A 25208-nucleotide genomic window follows, 5' to 3' on the forward strand; every position below is an offset into this window, starting at 1 on the left:
ATGAAATACTGCCACTTGCAATAATGTGGATGGACCTTGAGATAATCATGTTAAGCAAAATAAGCCAGACAGAAAAAGTTGAAAATCACATGATATCACTTACATGTGGGATATAAATCTAAAAGCAACAAATGAATGAACGGGAAAAACAGAGACTCATGGACATGGACTATAAACTAGTGGTTACCAGAGAGTAGGGGATGGGGGAGGAGGGGAGAGGTAGACAGGGCAAAAGGAGTCAAATATAGGGGGGGAGGGGTAGGGTGAAGTGGGTAAAGTGGATCAAATATATGGTAGCTGAAGGAAACTGGACTTTGGACGGTAAATACACAATAGAATATATAGATGTCAAATTATAATATACACCTGAAAATTTAAAAAAAAAAAAACAAAAAAAAAACCAACCACAATATCAAGGCAAATGATTTTGAGTGTTTTTCTTGGCTCTTGATGAGCTGACAGGAGTTACCAATTATTGTTTTTTGAGAAGTTGTTTATTTGAAGAGTTAATGCAAGTTTTGAAGTGACTAAATAATTAGTGGGTATGAATTATCTGCATGGAACAACAATAAGTAAGAATATTTTCAAAGAAGCTGGGAAAGCACTAATTCAATGCAATCTGAAGTGGAGTCTGCTAAGGTGTGTTACAACTGAAGGTGGTAAAAATTCATGTGGGCAGAAAAAGGCTTAATTGAACAATGTACAAGGCTTTAAAGTTTATGGTTATTCATTGCATCATTCATTAGAAGATACTTTTCAGAAAATATCTGAATCTATCATGTGTTATTCAACCAGTAGTATCAATGGTTGACTTTACTCCCATGGATTTAACCATCCTTGATTCCATGAATTTTTGTCAGAAATAGATGAATATCTTGATTTGCTCTACCACATTAGCAGGCTTAGCAGTGGTAGAGTCTTATTGCAACTTTTTCAAGCTGAAATATTTCCAAATGAGAAGAACCACCCTCAACCACTATTATAGAACAATGAAAACTAGAAATTAGCTTTTCCTACAAGATTTGATGTCTCTCAATGAATTCAACCTAAAATCAAAAGGCAAAACAGTGATTATACTTATACCGTAACAAAGTCATTTCAATGAAAACACAGTTTGAACCACAAGTAACGTCAAGCTGCATACACATCCCATGCTGTCAAGAATTAAAACAATGCAAAAGATTTCCACTCCCAGAGATATCACCTCATGCCTGTTAGAATGGCTATTATCAAAAGAGAAAGAGAGAAAGAGAGAGAGAGAGAGAGAGAGAGAGAGAGAAATGCTGGTGGAGAAAAGGTATTATTGTCACAAAATTAAGATTCGAATGATGTGCAATCTTATCTCAATTACCAAAAAAAAAAATTCTATCACTTCTCTGGACTAAACTTTACTCATCTGAAAATTCTCATAGTGATTTTAAAGTCAGTGAGAACTTAGGACAGTTAAACAATGAACATCAAGTTGTACCTGAACTTCTTGGCTTACTTAGCATAAAAATATCTCAATATTCTGAATTCAGCTTTCTTTCTTATTAGTACTATATGCTGGACCAAATATGCCTCACACATTTTTTACCTGATCTTTTGCATTTTCAATTGCCACTGCTTTAGCATCTTCTCCCTGCCTTCATAGCCCATTAATGCACAACATTCTCCTTAATCTCCTCCTACTGACATCTTCCTCATTCTTAAAAGTCTAGTACAATCAGGAACTGTCTTCATGTCCTTGCCAGATAAACGCTGGCCACCTTCTATATGCCAAAAGATTGTTTTGTGTAATTCTATTTTGATGCACAGCAATCTAGTTCTTACCATGCTGGACAGATTGGTCAACGGAAACACAATTCTCCTTTAAGGTTAAAACTCTACCAACAGTTCCTTGCATATTAAGGAGCAGTGTGATGGCCTCTTATTTCGTATTATTTCCTAACCTCCAGGTAAGTGCCACATGACCCTGGCCCTTGAGAGCCTAGGTCACCAGTTCTACAGACTGGCCATCGGCCTATGAGGAAGAAGCTTGCTAAAGAGCTTAGCCCAACAAGAATGACAGACCGGTTATCTTTCTTAGATGTACAAATGCACTCTCTCACTCTCTCTCTCAACTGATGGAAAGTGGTAAGAGGGACTCACATAGTGCGGAAGAACAGAAACTAAAACATTGTCAGAGAACAGGTCATACGACACCACGGACCATATATGATATGAAACCATAAGGTAAGAAAAAGCATACACAAAGAAGAGGGTGAAGTCAAGGATTGGATAGGAAAGGAATGGTATAACCAGAGACCAAAAAAGACACTAAGAAACCCCAGTGTAAGGGGAGAATGACAAAGTTTCATGCTGAAAAGGCTATAAAAAAATATAGTCTCTACAGCTTCAGTGGATTCCTCCAGTTCCCTAAGGCTTAGATCCACGCTGCTCATCCTGGATTACTGTGGGATTCCAGGCTCCCTTTTACCATGTGGACCTGTGCAATGAGTACCCAGTTCTTAAAAGACACCCAAATATCTCTTTGTTACCTGTGATGGAAAGAAGCTAAACATACACTAATAACCCTTCTAGGCAGCCACCTCTTTTAAAGCAAAGATTAGGTTTATTCAACTTAGGATTTTCAAAAGTACCTGGAACTATGCCCTTCACAAAGCTCAGTAATCACTGAATTTGTTGTAGAAACACTAATTGAACAAAATTTCAAATATCTAGATTGTTCTAAAAGCAATCTAGACACAGGAAAAATCAGATATAAGACTATTCCTCTGTATATAAAGAGGTCCAAAGCAGCAAGAGAGATACTGATCTTAACCCATAACTACTAGTGACCTAGACCTAAGTCAATCAGGGCATTACATTCTTATCTATAACTAGGTCAAAGACAAACACATGGCTCATCTGGTCAATGACAGGCTCAGGACTTTCATTTGAGTTGTTGCACTTGAACTGGAAGGGTAGCAAGTGGAGCTTTTTCAGCCATCTTACTGCCATAAGAAACCTAAACATCAAATCAATACACAGTGGAGAGCAGATATAAGTTCAGAGAAGGAAACAGACTAGGTTCTGGTGACATCATCTAAACTACAAAAGCCATGCCTGAACCCAGTGCTTACCCTGAACTTTTTAGTTAACATAAAAGAAAATGTTTTCTTTTTAAGTCAGGTTAGGTTGGGTTTTCTGGTCTTGCAACCAAGACTCTTAATTCATACAGAAGCTCTCCAAAAGCCCGTATTTCATGTTTCTCTTTCATTTTAATTTTTACAAAAATTGTAGAATATTTTGAAATAAAAAGTAATCTATATCCCAACACTCTAACATAGTAATTAATCATTTGTTTGTTTCTAGTTTATATACACAAGCCATGCAATTTTAAGCAGATAATCACTCTAAAATGATCTTTGTCACCACATCCCTACACCCAACATGAGTTTATAGCCCATCTTCAAGAATCATGGGAGTTCCTGGACACAACCAGCCCTTCAACATATTCCTCCTAAGAGCCTTTACCTAACAAGGGACTTTAAATCTGCTGAGGACATCAATCTCTCGCCCAGAATATGGCCTTTGTTACCCCTGCCATTTATTTTATAAAAAGCCTTTATCGCCTTTATAAGATCAAGTCAAATACTATCTGGGACTTTAAATCAGTTCCAGTACTAACGTGTCAAAGTTCAAACAATTGAGCCCAATGAATAACTGCCAACATACAAAGGCAATAACATCCCCACCATTATCTACTTTCCTTGTCAAAATGTCCTCCACCGTGGTTTCTTCTATACTGTCACACCATATCTTTTTCATTACCTACCAACAGATAATAATCATTCTCTTGTTTCTATACCCTAGTCTTCCTCAATCTTTTTGAACAATGCTCTACTTGTTTACCCTGACCTAAAACTTTGTTCTTCCCTAAAGATTTTCTCACAGTTCTCTCTCTTTACTGCAATCCATAGCCCCACAGAGCCAGAAGTGATTGGCATTCACTTCCCTTCCTACTGTATCTTCCAGATCATGATCATCCTCCTTTGTGGTCCCATCTTCAAGATATATCTTCTCTTCACTAGCATCTTCTGATCCCTTAGCCCTAGCTCCTCATTTACTGAAGACCTAGAAGCCTCGTTCAGTCTCCTCTATTAAATCTCCTATCACGATCCTGGGAGATTTCAATGTCCATGAAGATAATCCATCCAATTACTGTACATTAGAATGAACAAACCTTCAATTGCAAAGATTTTTAGTTCAACTCTATTTGAGGCATCTATTTTTCTGGATCTTATCATCATTCAAAACTGTTCCACTTTGATTTCTCTAATAACTCACAAAAACTTTACTCTGATCTACTTACTCTATCACTTTACAGAAAATTCCTGTCCCTCAAATCCTGATTCCTCCCAACCCAGATCCTATGGTTGGACATCCAAATCTCTGAGCAGCAATTTCATATTTGCACCCCTTTCTCTGAATCTGACCACAAAACCACAGCTCCAGGTAAATACTGTTTCTGGAAACTGAGCTACTCTAAAGAAAAACCACACCAGATACACTGATATCACTAACAAGTCTCCAACTTTTGTCCTTTAAAATAAACTGGATAAATTCCCTCTTTCATTCCCCTCAACAACTCCTTCAATCACTTTCTCAACTCAAGCCCCCCGCAGTCATCCCCTGCCCAGGCCCTTCACTTTCAACTAACAATCTTGATTCTGATCTTTTATTCAGACCTTCCTCAACCCACAGGACCCTTCTTATAATCTTATCTATATTCATATCTCTCCTTACCTATTTTTGTTTCAGTCCTAGAAAATGAGGTCCTCCTCCTCTTGTTCAATGCCAGTCCATCCACCTGTAATTGACCCACACTGTGACTCCCACCCCCTTCCTACCTCTTTTAACCATACCACACCTTGAATTTTTAACCTTTCCTTCTCTGTTAGCACCTTTTCCCCTCAGCACATATACAAAGCCAGGCCTTATCCTAAAAAGAAATTCCTTCCTGGTTCCCATCCAGTCTCTTCTTCCCCTTCTCAGCAAACCTTATCAAAGAGAAATTATTCTATTTTTCTCCTCTCTCCTTCGTTTTCCCTTCTTCTCCCACCCAACTCTCCCGCCTCTCTTCTTTCCTGCTCTTTTCCCCTCTCATTCTTTTCCCCTCTCATTCTTTTCCCCTCACTCTCCTCTATTTCCTCTCACTCACTCCTCTTTCCTGTATCTTCTTCTTCCCCTCCTCCTTTATCATTTGCCACTCTTTCACCAACTGTAAGGGGGATTCCACCCTTAACCTCCTACTGAAACTGCTCTTAAGGTCACCATGACTTCTTAATCACCAAATCAAATGAATATTTTTCCTGTCTTTATTTTTCTATAACAATGTACTGTATTTGACACTGTTATTATCTCCCTCTTAAATTTTTCTATTCATTGGCATATTGGCCAGGCCCACAATAGACACCCAAATATATTTGAATAAATGAATAAGGGTACACAGTGAAACAATATCACATATTTCTCTGTCTGGAGAATGAATGAGAGTCAATATCACAAGAAATATTCATGGTAATTAACTAAAACATCAAGAGCCAAATTAGAGTAACCAGCACATATATCAGTAGTGGAACAATCAGCTCAATTACATGATTTTCTCCAATCATCCTCAGCATCCAGAAATCATAAACAGAAACCCAAGACTGAAAAGGGCAAAGTAATGGAAATGCTAAAGGAATCTAGAGTGCTAAGAAAAGCACAATCCAAACCTATTTTTTTTTCACTAAATACCATGTGATACACATCTTCCATATAAAAAAGAAAAAAGAAAAAAAAACTATACCTATGTGTCACGAGGACACATTAACGTGGAAAAGAGCTACGTATAAATCAGTCCCAAACACTGAACCAAACACTGAACTTAAGAGTTCATAAATAAACTAGAAGTTTAGTTTTTCAAAAGTTATGAGAAGTGAAATAGCAAAGACATACATGAGAATGTAGAATACCTGCTGTATCACGCCAAACTTAAACCACTGAAAATTCACTTTGTTTCTAAGCATGCCTTCCCACACATTTTTCCCTTAATTATTCTCACCATCAATGTTTTAAATGATTTCAGGTGCTAATGTCAGCAACAGTACTTACTAAAACACATTCCTGATTTGTAAAGAAACCTACTAGATATATGATCAAGACTCAGAAACCTAAGACTTCCAAACACTATGGTCCTAAAACACCAGAATCTTCTGTAACTTCCTACTGTTTGGAGCATTTTGACTCAGTAAGCTTTTTATACTCTACACAAAGGAAATGGCCTTCTCAAACATTGATTATAGATATGTATAACATTTTAAGTTTCTAAAGCATTTTAACATATCTTGTTTCATTTTGAACTCACATCAAGTCTATGAAATGGCCAAAGAAAGCATTAATATTCTTTTACAGTGAAAAACCAAAGCCTGAATTGTTCATTGATTATAAATCGCATAGCTAAAAAGTGTCCATCAGGCACAATCCCTCCAAATTATCTCATTTCTCCTATTCCTAGATCCTCAGCCATTTTTACCTCCTTCCTATCTCTCTTAAAGTAAGAGGTATTGTTCCATTCTAAAATTAATTCCCACCAAAACTCTTAAGCCTAGAACCCCAAACCTCCTCTGGAACCTTCGATTAACTTTTCCCACCCAGTATCTCCCTTTCCTCTAACTACAACATCTTTCTATAAATATGCTAAACTCTTCCCTTCCTTAAACAAAAAAATTTCCTCAACTCTACCTCCTATCTCACAAGCTGTGACCCATTCTCTTTTCATCCTTTCCCTGCTAAACTCTTCAAGACTAAAATTGTAGGCACTTGTACTACACTTCCATCTCTCCACTAAAACACTACCACTCCTAAAACTTGCTTCATTCTTGGGCTCTGCTATGTCCCTCTCCCCATATTCTCTTATCACTGACTTCCTTCTTAGTCTTCTTAACTCTCATTCTTTGTAAATCACCTACATGTTGGTCCGCTGTAGAATTCTCCCTCCTTTTCTCTCTTCAGCTAAACACTCTCCCTAAACAATCTCTTCCACAACCATGACCTCAATTAGCAACCAGTTGCCTAGGATTTCCTAAATTCTATGGTCTCTACACACTTTCATTCTTTTAGGAAGAAGCTAGAACAAAAGTGAATATTTATCAAATCTCTGGGCAGGAAGAAGAGGAAGATAGGCCTATTTTCTAAGCTTAAAAATAAAAAAAAAATCATAATAAAAACAGATTTGACTGCATAAAAAATTAAAGTTCTGTAAACTAACACAACATGGAAAATGAAGAAAATATACACACACATATATTAATTACACGCATACCCATAAAAATATAACTTGATAAGTAAATGGAAAGATCAGGAAATTTACAAAGGAAAGTGAACTATTTTTAAAAACCATGGAAAATGTTCAACACTATTAGCACATAAATAAGTTCAATTCAGACCTATTATTTTTAATAACGAGGCAATCCATATAGCTCTCATAAAATTTTTAAAGCTATCTTTGTGCCCTCCAAATTAAGAATTACCATATATTCCTACTCAAATTCTAAGACAGCATCAGCACGTGTGTGTATGTGTGTGGTTTTATAATTTTGACAATCAGCAGTCAGTTCTCATCCACATTGACTTTCTGTAGATTTTTGAAAATGGTAATAATAGATACATAGTTAACCAACGTATAGAGCTTGTTTGGTGACTCTTAACCTCATTACATTTTCTGGACAAATGCGCACAGATGTGGTACGAAACATTCCTTATTTCTTTGGCTCAGCTTTGTTGAGCCTGGTATCAATGTACACATCCAGAGTTCCCATCTCCTTCATGGCAAATTTCCGCATCTCTTTGGATGCCCAAAGGCCATGTTTCTTGAATCCCACTCCATGGATGTGCTTGTAAATGGTGATGTTGTAGTCTCTGGTCACTACCTCACTGACGGCAGAATGGCCCTTTTCTCATCACCCTCCTTTGCAGGAACTATTCCACCAGGCCCAGGATGAGAAGGAAGAATGCAAAGTATTGTTGCATTCGTTTTTAAAATAACATTATAGTGTGTTCTTAACACTCAAAAGTCACCCCTACCACATGTCAGGCATACTTGTGGGTGCTACAGAATATAGCAATGAACAAAATGATAAAAATCACTGTCTCCCTGAAGCTTATACAGGAGCCTAGTCTTGGGTTGGGGAGGAGAGACAAGCAATTATATAAGTAATATATAATATGTTGTATGGTAATTAAATGCTATGGAAATCATGCAGGAAAGGGATACTAGTAGTATTCGGAAGGGTTACAAGTTTAAATAGTGAAGTTAGGGCTCACCAAACAGGTAACACTTAAATAAAGACTTAGAAGAGGTGAAGGAATAAGCCATATCTGGGAGAAGAATATTCCAGGCAAAGGCTCTCGGATGGGAGATTTTCCAGAGTGTTCGAGGGATAGCAAGGAGACATTAGAGCTGAAGAGAAGTAACAGAGGGGACAATAATAGAAAAATGAGATCAGAGAGATAATATTCTATCTTATGTAAAAGTATTTCTTACTTTACTCATCTTTTTATCAGGTGAACCACACTGAAAAATATTTCCATTCGGAGTTACCATGAGGTTACAGGATTATTAATGTGAGCAAGTGATGAATTTCCCTAATAACATTAAAATTCATCTGCATCAATGAATTAGAGAAAGTGGATAGAAGCCAAAGGGTAAATGCAAGGTAACTATTATTAAGCACACTCTTAGTCAAAACTAGAAATCAAAACAGGAATAGTTCCTAGCTGCAGAAAAACCAAGGAACAGAAATACAACAATGACTTCCATCTTCTCAATAGAGATTATTATGCAACATTTGGATAATTTATAATGATGGTCATGAACAATCTGAGCCAGTCATCCCCAACTAAGCGGTTTCCCAAATTATAACTTAATACTTAATATCAATCTCCTAATAACGAGGTCCTCCCTACCACAGTTTATATCAATATGTTATAAATTAAGTGGTAGTGATGAGCCTTTGGTTCATCTCAAAAGACAACTGAGATTTACTAGATCTAAAAAGTGGTGATACAAACAATCTAATTAAAAAATAAACAAAGGACTTGAATAGACGTTTCTCCAAACAAGATACAAATAGCCAATAAGCACATAAAAATATTCCCCATAACACTAGTCAGGGTAATGCAAATCAAAACCACAATGAAATACCACTCCATACCCATTAAGATGGCTATAACCAAAAAGATAAGTGCTAGCAAGGAAGTGAAGAAACTGGAACTCTTGTGTATTGCTGGTGGGAATTAATGTAAAGTGGTGCAGTCACTGTGGAAAACAGCTTGGTGATTCCTCAAAAAGTTAAACACAGCATTACCAAATGATTCAGCAATTCCACTTATAGGTATATAATTAAAAGAAGTGAAAGCAGTGACTCAAACAAATTAGTTCTACTCCAGTATTCGTAACATCATTATTCACAATAGTCAAATGTAGAAGCAACCCAAATGTCCATCTACAAATAAACAAAATGTGGTATATACATACAATGGAATATTATTCAACTGTAAAAAGGAAGGAAGTTCTAACACGTACTACAATATGAATGCACCTTGAAGACATTATGCTAAGTGAAATAAGCCAGACACAAAAGTGCAAAGATGTTACATGATTCCACCTACATGAGGTATCTAGCAAAGTCAAATTCACAGAGACAGAAAGTAGAATGGTGGTTGCCAGGAACTGCAGGAGGACGGAATGGGTAATTAGAGTTTAACAGGTATAGTTTCAGTGCAGGCAGATGAAAAGTTCTGGAGACAGATGGCAGTGATGCACAACATTGTGAATGTACTTAATTCCAATGAACTATATAATTTAAAATAGTTAAATTGGTAAATTTTATGTTATGTATATTTGCCACAACATAAAGTGGTAGTAACATTCTCAAAGAAACATCCTATGTAAAACTGAAGTAGAATTGCTAAGATAGGACTTTATCCTCTCCTTTGAAGAGTCTGGTATATTGTAAAGATCAACTGACGCTAAAGAACCTTTGTAAAGAATGGATAAATCACAATGCCACACGTTCACTCACTCTTATCTCAAAGAATAATCTTTTATGTATCTGAAATTCTATTTCAATATAATTTTTGTAAAATGAATGAATCCTTTACATCCATCCTTGGACCCATTAATTGTCCTCATTTTCAAGATAATCCACACTGTAGTCTCAAAAAGCCCCTTTATCTTTTATCTCTCATCATTTCCTGCCATAAATTCTACCTTATAATCACACTGGTTTACTGCAATACGCCCTGTACATACCTTATACTGACCTTCCTCTATAAACTCTGCTTCTCCATTGGGAATTCCTGTCTCTCCATTTTTAGTAGCACAACAGCTGAGATCTAGAACTTTGAACCCACATGGTCTGGGTTCAAATACTACTTCCAGCACTTGTTAGCTTGTGATATTGAATAAAAGCCCTGGGAAAGCAAAAATGACACCACCTTGCCACCATTATGAATAAATGTCACATCCCATTGATAGGGGGAAAGAAAATAACATTGTATCTTGAGATAAATAAAAAATAAGAGTCACTCTCTTTAATTCTGATCCCAATAATACAAGAAATCTTAATCATTTTCTGTAAGCTTGGACTCTCTAACTAAACAACTTTTTCCCCAACTTCTGCAATGTTGGTATCCAAAAAAATGTTATGACCTTTGTGGATATAATAATCATGTTATAAAATTGTTGTTTTTCTACCATGACAGACTAATTTAAACTCAATAAATATTGGTGATCTTATGTTTTGTCCCAATAAATACCTGTATTTTTTAATTCATCGAGCCAATCTAAGTCTGATTCTCTTACACTATTTTGCAAGTAGATCTCTTTCCTAAAATCTTTAGTACCTGAGACTTCCTTTCTTGTTATCTTAGTTCCAAAAAAATTTTATTTTTAGAATTTATTTCTTTTGTAATATATCTTTAAACAATAACTCAAAATTACAAAGCCTCCTTTTCATCTCCACCTTCGAAATCTCAGTGCCCTTCCCCAGAAGGAACCAATATTTAAATTGGGTGTGTATCCTTCCAGACCCTTTTTTATGATTTTCATACATATAGATGGACCCACTGAAAACACTGTAATCTCCAGTTCCCTCATTTCTACAAAAGGAATAGTAACTATACCTGTCTCATAGGGTTGTTAGAAAGATTAAATGAAAAAATTTCACATAAAGTGCCATGTGCATAGTACTTAGCACAAGGAAAAATCCCATTCCTCTTTCAAGGTCCAGCTCAAATTACACAGCTTCTCCACCAAGTTTACCCAGACTATTCAACTTCAGATAATTTCTTCTTTCTCCAGTGAAGTTTCTTCACCACTCACTGAACACATCATAGAGTGCCTTGGGTCATTGCCCATCCTAAACTCCTAGAGGACAGAAATTCAATCTCACTATCTTTCAAAACAACTGACAGAGGGTTCTATAAAAAGTAGGTACTAGATAAATTAAAATACTGAAAATTTCTAAGAAACAGAAACTTAAGCAAGGTTTCTTCCTGATGCACTCAATTCAAGTGTTTCCAGACTTTTAACTATGTAAAAGAAGCTGTCTTAAGTTATCAGGTATATAATAAAAGCCAGTTTCTATTTAGTAGAGACCCAAAATCTCATTGATAAAGCATTCTATGCTTGTCTATTTTTTCTCCACTTAAAATTTAAGTGCTTAGGAAGCAGGCAAATCTAATAACTTTATTAATAAAACATATGCAAAAATGCTATTTTATAAACACAACTAGGCTTACATAATGAATATGTTCCTTAAAAGTCACAAAAGTTATTTCTTTTTTTTACGCCTACAGCACCTGGTCTTCCTAGGTGGTCTCCCATCCAAGTACTAACCAGGCTCGACCATGTTTAGCTTCCAAGATCAGATGGGATAGAGCCTGATCAGGGTGGCATTGCCATAGACAAGTTATTTCATTTTAAATGAACTTGTGAAATACAAAAAAGAAAAAGATAACAGATATACAGCTATGAAAACAGAAAAGTAATTTTTTAGACAACAGTAGGATAACCCCCATTAATAAAATAATGTAAGCAACAGTTTGCAAGAAAAATCCCTAAGTATATATAGACAAATGATTACCAACCATAATACATATCCTAAAAAGGAAAAAAACAACCTAGTATAAAACATGCAAAAATTTTTAAGATATGAAAACATAATTCACATGTGAAGAAATACACATGTCAATAACTCTACTAAAAAAAGATTCCTCATCTCAGTAGAAATTAGAAAAGGTAAATTAAACTCAACAACGAAATACCATTTTTCATCTATTAGCTGGCAAAAATAAGACAATATGTATCGCTGGTGAGGCTACAAAGAAACAAGAACTCATATACGTTTGGTAGAAGTATAAATTAACAGTCTTTTATTTAACCTCTAACTCAGCAATTACACGTGTAGAAATTTGTTCTACAGAAGTATGAACTGCAGCACTTTTTATAATAGCAAAAAAATTTTAAGCCCTAAACTAACTTACGCCTGCACTACCATCCTAGGACTTCTTAAATTCTCCTTGATCAGGGACAGTACTGGTCCCAGACTCTAGGGTAAAGTTGGGAGCTTACTGATCCCAACAGGTACCACCTACCAAATGTAAGAAACAATAGCTGCCCTATCATGACATTGGCAAAAAAATTTCTGCAGCACTGTCAACCCAAAAAAGCAAAAGGAAAACAAAACAAAATTATTTAAAGCCCATTATAGCCAATAACCAAAACAATTTTAGGTTTTTCCTTTCTCTTAAAGCTTTACAGAAATAAAATAAGCCAAAGGAGATTCGTTTTAGTTAACTGTCTAATAAGAAACATGAAAGACCGATATGAAGAAAATTATAAAGCTCTAAAAATGATTACAACAACAAAAAAGAATAAATAAATATATTCCAGGATGGTAGACTCAAATGTGAAGATGTCGAATTGTTTTCAAATTATTTTATAAATTTAATGTAATTCTAATCAAAATCTCAACAGAATGTTTTCTAAAACTTAATAGTCTATTCTAAAACTTAACTAGAAATTCTCGAAATGAGACTATCCAGTAAAATTTTAGAAAAGAAAGAGTAGGGAGCTCTCTCCACCTGCTCTCAAAAGCTCTAAAATAGGAATATGGAATGACATATGATACTGATGCACAGATAAATAAATAGAACAGAAAGGAGACTCCAGATACTGACTAAATGGGAATTAAATATATGATAAAAGAGAAGTATTTCATCATAAAGACAAAGTATAATGGTAGTTGCCAGAGGCCCAGGGGGAGGGGAGTTGTTTAGGCATTGAGATTCAGTTTTACAAGATGACAAGAGTTAATGGAGATGGATCATGGTGATGGCTGCACGACAATGTGAATGTGTTTAATACCACTGAACTGTATACTTAAAGATGATTAAGATGGTAAATTTTACATTATGTGTATTTTACCACAATAAAAAAAATGGCATTTCAAATCACTAAAAAAGTATCCAGTTAATTATATTGGGCACAACTGGGCTGACCATATGGGGAAAATATCCTTATCTTATGCCACACAAATACAAACTGCGATGAATTAAAAGAGCTAAGTACTGAGGTGGATTAAAGAGTTATTTTTAAAAACTATACTAGGACAAAAGAATATATGCAATTACAGGGTAAAAAAAACAAAACCTGGAAGTCATACAGGAAAAGACTAGAACTATCCCTACACCAAAACTTTAAACCTCTATATAGTAGAGCACATCACAAAAAAAGTTAAAAGTAAGTAACGGACTGGGAGAAAATATTAACAGCATACTTTACATGCAGAGGATTACTATCTGAACTAATATCCAGAACACAAGGAAATTTGTATCCAATACATATAGTGACAAAAAATATGAATATGCAACTCACAGAAAAATACAAAAGCCAATAAGCATATGGAAAGACATCCAATTTCACAACTAATCAGGGAGATGTAAATCAAAACAAGATAGTTCTTTTTCAGACCAGAAAATAATTTGGCAGGAGGTAGGGGGAAGTAGGTACTCTCATACATTATGTGTAGAAAGATATACTGGCATATTAGATCTGCAATTTGACAACACTTATCAAATTCTAAAAGTACATAGATTCAACATAACAATTTCACTTCTTGTCTAGAAATATGAACATTTACACAAAATTATATAAACAAGAAATATTAACATAGATTTCACTATAGTAATGATTGAAATAATCTGGAAAATACCATACTTAAGGACATTTAGGTAATGGTTAAATAATTATAGAACAACCATACTCTACAATAGTATTAGATAAAATTATATATACAAATAAGGAAAGATCTCTAAAACATATTAAGTGAAAAAAGAAAAATCTTGATTTTCCATTAGGTTTAAAAGAACAACTATATGTGTGTGTGTGTGTGTGTACACACACACACACACACACACACACACACACACACACACAGTAATCCTCCTGATCTGCAATTTCACTTCCCATGGTTTCAGTCAACCTCGGTCCAAAAATATTAAATGAAAAATTCCAAAAATAAACAATTTATAAGTTTTAAATTGCATGCCATTCTGAGTAGTGTGATAAAATCTCACACCATCTCACTTCAGCCTGCCCAGGACACAAATCATGCCTTCGTCCCACATACCCATGCTATCACTACCCACTACCCTGTACCACCACCCCTAACCCCAGTTAAGTCACTTAGCTGTGTCTAAGTTACCAGATCGACTGTCAAGGTATCACAGTGCTTTTGTTCAAGTAACCTTTATTTGACTTAATAATGGCCCCAAAGTGCAAGAGTAGCAATGCTGGCAATTTAGATAGATCAAAGAGAACCAGTAAAGCGCTTCCTTTAAGTGAAAAGGTATGTATGTAAACAAAAACATAGTGTATATAGGGTTCAGTACTATCCACGGTTTCAAGCATCCACTGGGGGTTTTGGAATGTACCCTCAAAGATAATGGGGGACTGCTATATATGTAAATGCAAATGAAAAAGTTTTAAAAAGATGCATACCAAGTTATTAATAGCAGTATTGATGGGAGAGGAGAAAGATTGGAGGGGGGAGGAAGAGCAGAAAGGAATTTTTTTTTTTCCCTAATCTATAAAATTCTGTATCATTTGATTTCTTACCATAAAAATAATGTATTACTTATATGTTTAAAAATAAAATTAACAAAAAAAATTTAAATATAGTTCTCCCTCAATCAAAAAGGTCTCAGATGATAATCAAGTGCTATAAAAAACTGAAGAATATGGACAACATTGGGAAATATGTAGAATTAAGTAATATTATGCTCATATTTTCTGAATCAACCTATCTGATGAAGACTTTTCAAAAAGAAATGAATGTGAAAGTCTCATAAAAGTATAAAAGTTAAATTGTATTTAATTATACATTTGACAAATCACCTTTACTGATAAAAAAATTCACTGAAATTAGACACCTAGGGTATTTGCTTCTCCTTGATTATGATACTTATTTGTGGCTACCTCGTAGGAGTAGGTCTCTCCATGACCCAGTGAAAAGTATCACAGAAAATAGAATTTCAGCTTCAGGTACATACATAGCTATTTAATCTTCAATTGAACAGGGCAACCTTCCAACCCACTTGTATGGGCTCATACTGTGCTTTCAAGTCATGCAGAAAAACAATCAACACTACATATTTCTTCACGGTATTTGCCTACCTGATACTGAATTTAAAGGCTGTCCAAAGAAAATCGGCTACCATTTGAGTTTCATATATACACACATATGTATGAGTAAGACTGAAATACTTTAAAATAAAAATATATCATGAAAAACTGGAAATTTTCTTTTACATTTAAAGACATTTGATAACTACCTATGAAAATACAATAAATGTAGAAATATTATAATATTAATTCATGCCTGTCACTCTTTAACAGTAATGTGATCCAAAGGTTTAGTTCAGTCATCCACAGAAACCAACACCTAACAGCTCTGATACTTTAGGTGTTCAGCTGTAATTAAAACATTACTTAAGGAAGAGCTAAGGTTTTCAAATATTTTCAGTTGGGATTTAAAATAGGGTATCATACAAAAAGTAATTAAGATGAAGTAAAATAAAAGTTTAATTTCTAAAAATTTCTGTCAATTCACATTCTTTTAAAATTTTTTATATGTAGTGAACATAAATTTGCATTTTAACATATTCTTTTTATAGTTATCTGAAGAACTCTTCATAACAAACTTATAAATCTAGCATTCGTTCAAAACAATTCGCCATAAAGCACTAACTTAACACTTACTCAGCACTGTAACAGCATGTAAAAATTCATAGAGAAGTATAAGACAAGGTTCCCAACCTCAAAAAACTTAATTTTTTCTAATAAGGAATATGAACTGAACACATGAAAAAAATTAAAGAACCATAGATAACATTAAAGTGATAAATCAAGTAAAGTAGACTGATGCTATAGGAGTTCAAAGACAAGGAAAACAACAAAGACTAGATGGAAATTACCCCAAAGTTCTACAGAATACAATCCTAGACCAAGGGCTTTCCTCATCCAGGGCTGACTATATGGAAATAAGACTCCTCTAAGCAATCATCAACAAAAATCACCTTATTAGACCACTTTGATAAGTTAAACAGGTCCTTGTCTCAAAGTGTTTTTAATCAAAGGAGATACAGAACAAATACCAATTAAAAGACTATATAGCTCATCACCAGGAGTCCTCATGAGTGCTGTTAATAATTCTTTCTTGATCCAGGTGCTAGATCAAGGGTATACTCTTGTAAAAATGCATCAAGTTGTACATTTATGATATGTCCAGTTTTCTATATGTATGTTACACTATATGAAAATAAAAATAATACAATTATAGCTCCAGTCCTACCATTCTTGCAAGCTGCAGTTACACATTTCCCACCACTTACTGAACATCACCATCTGGATGTCCTGCCCCCACCTGACTCCATCTTCCCTTCAAAAACCAAAATCCCTCCAGACTTTTCTATTTCAGTCAATGGTACAGATATCCAAGCTGAAAACCTTGGATTCAGAGGGCTTCTCCCACACAGGTGATTTATCAAGTCCTATTTCAAATCTAGTAAGTGCCAGGTACATTTCTAGGTACAAAAATATAGCAGAGAAAATGACAAAGTCCATTCTCTCATGGAGTTCACATTCTAAGGGAGAGTGACAGGCAAATATATGTTTTAAAACCAGGTAGTGATTCAAATTGCGGTTTATGCAAACAATGAAATATTATTTAGCCATAATAAGCAGCGAAGTAGTGATTCATACTACAACATGGATGAACCTGCAAAACATTGTGCTAAATGAAAGTAATCAGACACGAAAGGTTACATATTGTATGATTTCATTTAAATGAAATATTCAGAATAGATGATCCATAGACACTGAATACAGGAAATACATAGAGACTGGGGGAAAGAGGTGATGGAAAGAAACTGCTTAATGGGTAGGAGGGTTTAACTTGGGCATAAAATGATTTGCAGCTAGATAGAGATGGTGGACGTTGCACAACAATGCCACTGAATTGTTCATCTTAAAATGGTTAATTTTATGTTATATGAAATTCACCTCAATTTATATAAGATGTAGCCATGTATTCATATTATGTAGAAATATGTAGGTATATAAATAAGAAAATGTAATTTTTTTATGCTTTGCAATGGTATTTAGCTTGTTAAACTGTCACTGATAAAATAAAATTAATTTAAAAAAAAGTAATCATATACTTCGATGACAGCAATAAAGAATGAAGCAATAAGAAAGGCTGCTTAAAACCGGTGATCAGGAAAGATCTAAGAGGTGATTTAACCCAAGAATTGAATGACAGGAAGGAACCAGACTTGAAGAAGAACATTCCAGGCAAAGAGAAGGTAAGTGCAAAGGCATTAAAAAAAAAACTATTCAAAGAAACAGCCAGTGTGACAAGAGCATAGAGAATAAGAGGAAAGGTTGCATAAATAGGCAAAGGTCAGATCATGTAACATTTGTAGGCCACAGTAAGTAGTTCAGATTTTATAAGTCATGTTGTAGGTGTCTCCTCTCTGTGCTTTAATTTCTGCTCTCACTTCTCAACGTCAGTCCTTGTCGCCTCACTTCAGAACTACAGCAGTATAATAATATCCTAAGTGTTCCTAATTTGATTCTCTTCCCATTCCAAGCCATTCTCATTACCACAGTAAAATCAAATATTTTTTAAAGCGGTATAATCCATAATCACTCTTCTGCTCAAAAACCTTCAAGATGCAATAGCTCCTTAGTCTGAAGCTCAAAGCTCCCAATCAATGAGGTCATAACCCTCCCCCTAATTTTAGCACCTACCATATCCCTAAAACAAAACCTCACTCTAGCCAAAATCTTCCTAAACATACATACATTTCCTACTATGTGACCTTAGCTCACAATATTCATCCCTCCACCTTCCCAACAACCTTCATTCTCTTGACTCTTCGCTAAGTTACCATTTCTTGTGCAAATAAAGATCTGCCTCAATAGGGAGCGGGAAAGGAAAAGAATACTCCCAGTGAGAAAACAATGAGGGAAGACACAAAAACGTGAGTATATGATATTTACACACACAAAAATAATGTCCTATGACTCAGCACAGAAGGCATGGTTAGATATAATAGGAAATAACGCCACTTAGCAGAATGTAAGAACTACATAACCTTATACTAATTATTTAACCTCTCTGGGCTTCAGTTTCTTCATCTGGAGAATGAAGGTAATAACAATGCTCATGTTATAACATTGTAACAATTTACTCATTCACTAAGCACTTAACTGTGCGCCAGCATTGTTCTAAGTGATGTGGAAGCAGCAATGAACAAGACAAAAATCTGTAACCTGTGGTACTTAAATTTTAGTAAGGGAAACATAAAACAAGCAAAATAAATAAATATGACATGATGTTACTTAGTGATAGGTGCTACAGAAAAAAATAATAAAGCAGAGGGATAGGAAAACAAGCAAAATTTGAATCAAGACAAGAAGAATTGAGGAAACAAGTCATGCAGTAGTCCAGACAGGAAATCAGAAATGAAAGGACATGAACAAGGGAAAATAAAGAGGCTAAGGAGTTAGAGCTGAGAGTGGGCAGTAAAATAGTAAAAGATGAGGTCAAAGATGTAAAAGGGATCAGATCATATAGAACCTCATTTGCCACTGTAACGATTTTAGCTTTTAACTTTACCAGAAACAGGAAGCCACTACAGTGTTTGAGCATGACATGACCTGACTTTAACAGCATCTCTGATTTAACAGCATCTCTCTGGCTGCTATATTAAGAATATGCTATAAGAGAACAAGGTCAGGAAGAAGAGACCACTTAAGAGACTAAATCAGGTAATGGTACTTAACACAATGACCAGTACATAAGTAAGCATTCCTTAAAAAGTAGCTATTTTTCCAGGAGTGAAAACAAATTTCTCATCCTGTTGGACCAAACGCTAGTAGTAAAATAACCAGCTAAATTTAGGCTGAAGTTTTGGGATATGGCAAGTGTATTTCATATAATCTTAGGCTCATCGAAAAATTTTTATAATTAAATAATAATTCATTATTTTTATAATGATTCCCTATTTCCCATAAAGATGGTGCAGGTCTGTTGCTATCCACATTTTTCCTAGCATGCCACTCAGAAAGCAAAGAGTCCTCAAAAAAAACAAAAGTAGGGAGAATTTGAGGAAATAGAGTATGCATAAAAATATTTCAATCTGGAAAAAATGGCTTTTCAATTTCTACTGTTTCAAATGGCACCAATATTGGTTACCTCTATTGATCTAATTATGTTAAATTCTTAGTGACAATATAAAATGCTGGTTGCAATAACTGATACTATTTAAAATAAAAAGGCAGTTATAACATTTCAAAATAACTGGGAAAAAAACGGCAGTGCTAAAAAGCTTTCATTTTGAAAATATACAGTTAACTTGTAAAACACTGTTTTTCACACTAACATGCATAATTCTGGTAAGGGGTCACCCAGGTGAAGAAAGATACACATATACTTTGATCTCTCCTTCCAAACGCAGTGAATGCAACTTGCGACCAAATTCTTACGTGACTCCAACTTCTATATTAGGCTCAGAGCTACAGGATTCTCTACATTTATTTTCATTCCCACTCCTTAACCCTAAAGCCCTCTAGTATCACTTCAGGCTATCCCAGACTTTGGATATGAAATCAAGACTCCACACCATAGGAACCCTACAGTTCCAAGAGGTAGTTATGGACTGTCAAAACCACTGAAAAAGGCATTTCAGTTTGTAAATGATGATATTGATGATAATAACAACTATTTACTAAGCTCTTACTATATGCCAAACTGTTTTTAGCACTTTACATTCTTATCCCATCAATCCTCACAACAAAGCTAAGGTAAATATTATTATCCCATTGTACTCATGAAGAAAAGTGATGAAGATTTAAGTAACTTGTAAAAGGCACAAAGAAAGTAGTGGGAATCAGGAGAAGGGGCAGGGAGGAACCAGTTTAAATAAAGGATCAAGACAATAGCACGGGATTTCTCAAAAGGAACACTGGAAGCTAGAAGCAAGGCCTTCAAAAATTCTGAAGGAAAATAATTTCCAATCTAGAGTTCTAGTACTCTATCTTCATAGAATGGTAAAGGTGGTATATAGATGATTAAGGGTTATCGAGGCCCGATATCTGTTTTTATACTTTCATTGGAACACAGCTATGTCCACTCATTTATGTAGTGTCTATGGCTGCTTTTACCATACAATACCACAAATGAGTTGTTAAGGCAGAGACTCTCTGGCCAACAAAACCTAAAATACGTAATATCTGGTCCTTTACAGAAAAAAATTTGCCAACCCCATGGCTATCAGAGCCAATGACAGCCATGAATAATAGAGGACCGATGATTGATAATTCTGGATACAGTGTTGGAAAATAAGGGTAAGGCTATAATGGTACATTTTCCTGGAAAAAGCAGGTTTTCAATACTTTTTGAAGACAGAGATCAGTTTCTGATTTTTATCCAAGTACTTAACTCCTGCCATTTCTGGAATTCTGAAGAAAGCCCTAGAAAATGTATAGTCATCATTAAATTATTTGAAGAATTATAAAATGTATAGACTTTCCAGAGGTTTTACTTCTTGTATTTTCTGGCTAGCCATCTTTTGAATGTTCTGTTACTTATTAACACTTTCAATGAAGGTAGACAGGAAAAAACAAAAATACATGAAAGGCAGGCTGGCCAGTTCTGTTACATCAGCAGTTAAACACTGTGAAAAGAGTTGAAAATTGTTATAATGTGTTAGCAAAACTAAAGTTTTAAATACCAACAAAGTAAATCCAGTATAAGCCAACAGTGAGACATATCTGCAAAAAACTCTAAAATGGAGATTTAGTATCCCGATCCTGAGAGGAAATAATTCCTCTATATGCTGGCCTGGCTTGCCTAAATCCTGACTATATTATGTCTTGTTTGGGGTACCACCTTTTAAAAGGACTAAAAGAGGCCAGTAAGGGTGACGAGAGTAAATAGAAGATATAATGTATTAAAGAAAGGTTGAAATCATTGGGAATCTCCTTTTTAATTTTTTTGTTTTAATTTTAATAAGCATTATTATAGCATTAAACAGTAAAGCCATCAAAAAGAAATTTCTGAATTCAATTCATTAATCAACAAATATTTACTGAAAAACTATCAGCCAGGCACTGTTTTAGGACAGATAAAATCCTGACCTCTTTGAGCTTACATTCTAGTAGGAAACACAAATAAATCAATAAACCAATAAACAATGTAATTTAAGATACCTACAATCTTATCACTGACTGTAACTTTTTATTCCTCTGAATTTCCATATGCATATATGTATATTTTTATATGTATTTTTATTTTTTCATAATTTACAGCAGGATCTTCGCAATTTGAGTTCTACTCTTCATTTAACATTTTGAGAACATATTTTCCAAGTTGCTACATAGCCTCTAATTCATATTTTTCACTTTTAATACCACCAGTCACTTAATATTCTTCTAGTCTTCAACACATTATATCCAGTCTTTGCTATAAGTACAACAAAGCACAAGGGTGGGAGGAACTTCCTGAAGAGGAATTTTCATTCAAAAGGCTAATCAGTTTTCTGTTCTGCTTCTGTAAATATGCTTGCTGCATGGACTGTACTCAAAATTAACAACATACCCTCCCTTTTTGTTTGAAGTGTCTAAGCTACAAATGTAACTGTTTGTACCCTCTAGCAACTCTGAGCTTTCTAACACTTTGTAATTGCCGGTAACCCATGGCAACTCTGCTGCTTTGTAGCAGCCGGAGTTCAGATTATCCAATCAGGCCTTGCCGAAAAGGGTCTATATAAGGAAATGTTGCCCCTCTAGCACCACTGGCGTAATAAACCTGAGTTCTCCAACTCTCTGGTGCTGCCTGGTTTCTCACTGGTCTGATTTTGGATCTTTTCTGCAACATTCCCTGTTCTAGAGGAACTTGGACAGCGTAAGCAGTGAGCTGTTGAGTCTGCAGGAAGACTTCAGAACTGGCAGAAGGAGCCCAGGACATTAGGACTAACATGCTTAAATAAGAAGGAAACAGGCCATATCCAATTACACCAGGCAAAACCTCAGGTATAAAAAGAATTCTAGTTGAGGTGAAAGAGTACAGGTACCTGGTCTCTATTCAGGCACCCTGGTTGACTAATGGCAAGGAAGGAATCCTCTGGCACGCCTGTACTATGTGATAGTGCACTACCAAGCCCAGTAAAACTTTTCTCAAATTCCTTGAAAGTCTATGCAGTAAGAAACTAAAAGCATGAGGCCAACCTTTAGGGAACTTAGTAGGAACTTTAGTGATATCAGGAGAAGCTAATAGGCCAATAAAGGCAGTTATGAGGTCAACACTGATAATCCCAAAGGCTGGGGTCAGCAATAGAGACGAGATCACACAGAAATGCCAGTAGCAAATTAAGGCCACCCAGGCAGTAGAGGTTTGTGCAACACTGCCAATTTCAGGTGAACCAACCAGTTGACTGACATCCAAAGAACAATCATGAGCCACTGAACAATTTGCCAGGAAGAATTTGGTGATAAGTCTCAAAATCAAGATGATTTTCATTATCACTGCCTAGAAAATTTAAGAGGTGGTAATGGATCATTAAGATATTTAAAGGGTCATTTGAAAGTTGTCATGGAAGCAGGAAAGACAATACCATATGCTCTATGGGGTCCTGGAATGGAAGTTTCTGCGTAGATTTCGTATCAGTACAACAAATAACCTTCTGACCTCTAAAACACCCAACATTGAAACCCGTTTCCTCACAAAGTGGTACACTCCAGTCACCAGAAGTATTTAGCAAAAAGTGACTGATTAACTTTCATGGCTTTTGTAAAGGAGAATCAGAATTTGAATGGGTTTTTTGTTGCTGTTCTTTATCAAATATCTTTAGTTTTTGTTTTTTATCAAAGTTATCCATGAACAAAGATTAAAGAGTTGAATAAATACAAAAGCTTATTACAAAAAAAAAAAAAAACAACGATCCTCTACCCCAACAATTTCCCAATTCCTAGAAGCAAAAATTTTCAATTTTTGTGGCTGACACTTTTGGTATATATCTCCATATCACCATATGTCTTTTATCTTTTTTTTCCTTTTCTTTTCTTTTTAGGCACTATTAACTTCCTATTGTAGATGAGTATTTAGCTCTCCTTCATCTTCACATCTCTATACATGTGCACACTGTCTATCCCCAAGACTTCCCGATATAATTATATAATTCTAATTCTAATTAGATAAATACTCAAAGGTTCATATAAAGTCTATTCAGAACTAAGCATGTAGCACACTTATTAGAACAGATCCCAAAATATCAGCCTGGTAAGTGAATATTCAGGTCACTAATTAAGCCAGTTGTTTTCCAGAGTTATTCTGGGACTCAGACTGACAGCAGTTCTGCCATCTTGACTATCAAAGCTTCCAAGGTTGTTTTGGATGTTGCATCCCAGATAGCCAGGAGAGGTAGACAAAAGAGAAACATAGAAAGGAGCCCAGGCCCAGTTCCACTCATATTCCACTAAAGCAAACTTAAGTCAGGTAGTCTCACCAAACTGCACAGGAGACTGGGGGATTCTGACTAGCTAAGTGCCCAAAGAAGGGGAGAGCAACTTTGACTAGTTAGTCGTCTCTGATACATATACACCATAAATACTTTTCCTCAAAAAAAAGTTAGGGAACTAAAAATTGTAATTTATCTTAGAAATAGATGGTGAGGGGAAGAGGAAAGAAAGGATATAAGGGAAAATAAATTAGTTAAGTAAATCTAAAGGGAGGTTAATGAACATCTCCCCCCAAAAAGAGAGAAAAATTAAAAGGAGGTGATTAATGCGTTCAATAAATACTGTGCTCTTATTATGTACTAGGCTCTGCGTTAAGGTCATAATGGTGCAGCCACTGCAGTTCCTCAAAAAATTAAACATGGAATTGTCATATGATCCAGCAATTCTGCTTCTACATATATATTCAAAATAACTGAAAGCAGGGACTCAAAAAGATGTGTGTATATCCATGTTCACAGCATTATTTAAAGTAGAGAAAGGTGGAAGTAACCCAAGGGTCTATCTACAAATGAATGGATAAACAAAAAATGTATATACAAATAATGGAATATTATTCAGCCTTAAACAGAAAGGAAATTCTAACATATGCTACAATGTGGATAACCCTTGAAGACATTAGGCTAAGTGAAATAAGCCTGTTCCAAAAGGACAAATATTTGTTATTATTACACTTATGTGAGGTTCCTAGCATAGTCAAATTCACAGAGACAGAAAGTAAAATGGAGGGTTTTAAGGACTGGGGGAGGGGAGATTGGTAAGTTAGCATTTTATGAGTACAGAGTTTTGGCTTGGAAAGATGGAAACTCTAGAGATGGATGGTGGTGACAGTTGCAAAACAATATGAATGCACTTGGTGCCAAAAACCTGTACACTTAAAAATGGTTAAAATGGTACATTTATATCATATATATTTTTATAATTTAAAAAAATACAGTCATATAGGCATAATGATACAGGTTTAAACAGAGCACTTCCATGACCAGAAAAAGATCTAAAACAAACTCTGACTTCCCTGAGACTATGACATCTAAGATTAAGTTTTGAACAAGAC

At 35.2% G+C, this 25208-nt stretch overlaps 1 protein-coding gene and 2 pseudogenes across 2 annotated transcripts in view; all 3 read right to left on the bottom strand.

Annotated features, from left to right (window-relative positions):
* MGA (MGA, MAX dimerization protein) overlaps positions 1–25208 on the bottom strand; it is a 129816-nt gene that overhangs the window by 96065 nt on the left and 8543 nt on the right. The window lies entirely within an intron of this gene.
* Positions 7619–22607, bottom strand: LOC107196282 (annotated as a pseudogene).
* On the bottom strand, positions 11860–11978 carry LOC112469746 (annotated as a pseudogene).

The sequence above is a fragment of the Pteropus alecto genome, unplaced genomic scaffold (assembly GCF_000325575.1).
Source record: "Pteropus alecto unplaced genomic scaffold, ASM32557v1 scaffold86, whole genome shotgun sequence".
NCBI classification, from domain to species: domain Eukaryota; kingdom Metazoa; phylum Chordata; class Mammalia; order Chiroptera; family Pteropodidae; genus Pteropus; species Pteropus alecto.